The 1,020-nt window shown below is 61.3% G+C and overlaps 1 protein-coding gene across 1 annotated transcript in view; it reads right to left on the bottom strand.

Moving 5' to 3' along the window:
- HTRA3 (HtrA serine peptidase 3) overlaps positions 1 to 1,020 on the bottom strand; it is a 29,413-nt gene that overhangs the window by 3,232 nt on the left and 25,161 nt on the right. The window lies entirely within an intron of this gene.

Here is a 1,020-nt window from a genome sequence, read left to right as displayed (position 1 = left end):
GCAGCCCAGGGGGAGAGGGCTCAGGCGGTTAGATAGACGGTCCCTGTCACCAATAGCAGCCTCCAGCTCTGGCCCTGCCCTGCCTCCGGGCTATCGTCACCCCAGGGACACGGAGGAGCCAGGAGTCCTCAACAGCAGCTCTTCCCGGGGCCAGTCCTCAGGGCACTGGCCTGGGCTGTAGGGGCTCTGGGTGCTGGGTGGCCGAGGGGTGGGGGAGGGGCAAGCATGCGGAAGCCCCTGCTCTCAGTGCGCTGGTGAGAGGGCTGGGAGGAGACAAGGAAGCAGCGTGAAGGTGTGCGGACCGGGGCTGGGGCAGGTGTCGGCCAGGTTGGCCAGGAGTGGGCATGGGGACGAAGTGGCGGGAGGGAGATGTGTACTTGGGCTGAGAAGGAAGGTGGGAGGTGGCCACCGGGAGGTCTGAGAGCAGCAGTAGGACCCTCCTCTGGACGGCGGCTGTGGCCTCTGGCTTTAGGGAGACGATTAGCCTGCGCTCCCTGGGGAGAGTCACTGGTGCCTATCCAGGCCTCTCCCAGGTGGATGCCCCGGGCCACCCGTAAGTGGGCAGGGTGGGCTGGACATCCCTGTGGGATGGGGGTGAGGAGATGGAAGGTGGGAGGAGGGAGACTTCCAAGGATCAGGGGCTTGGGCTCCACTCTCCTGGAGTACAGGGTACCCTACCTGACAGTCTGCATGGCCAAGGGCAGAAGGAAGTCTCAGGGACGGGCAGATAGATGGTAGGAAGGGTGGATGGATGGGTGAATAGGTAGATGAATGGATGGATGGATGGGTGGGTGATGGATGGATGAATGGCTCAGTGGCTGGGTGGATGATGGATGAATAGATGGATGGATGGATGGATGGGTGGATGGGTGGATGGGTTTATGGATAGGTGTATGGATAGATGGATGGATGGATGGATGGAAGGGTGGATAGATGGGTGGATGATGGATGGATGGGTGTATGCATAGGTGTATGGATGGATGGATGGATGGATGGGTGGATGGGTGGATGGATGGAAGG

The sequence above is a fragment of the Myotis davidii genome, unplaced genomic scaffold (genome assembly GCF_000327345.1).
Source record: "Myotis davidii unplaced genomic scaffold, ASM32734v1 scaffold937, whole genome shotgun sequence".
NCBI classification, from domain to species: domain Eukaryota; kingdom Metazoa; phylum Chordata; class Mammalia; order Chiroptera; family Vespertilionidae; genus Myotis; species Myotis davidii.
The sequence above is the reverse complement of the archived record's forward strand: the minus strand, read 5'-3'. Positions and strand labels throughout refer to the sequence as shown.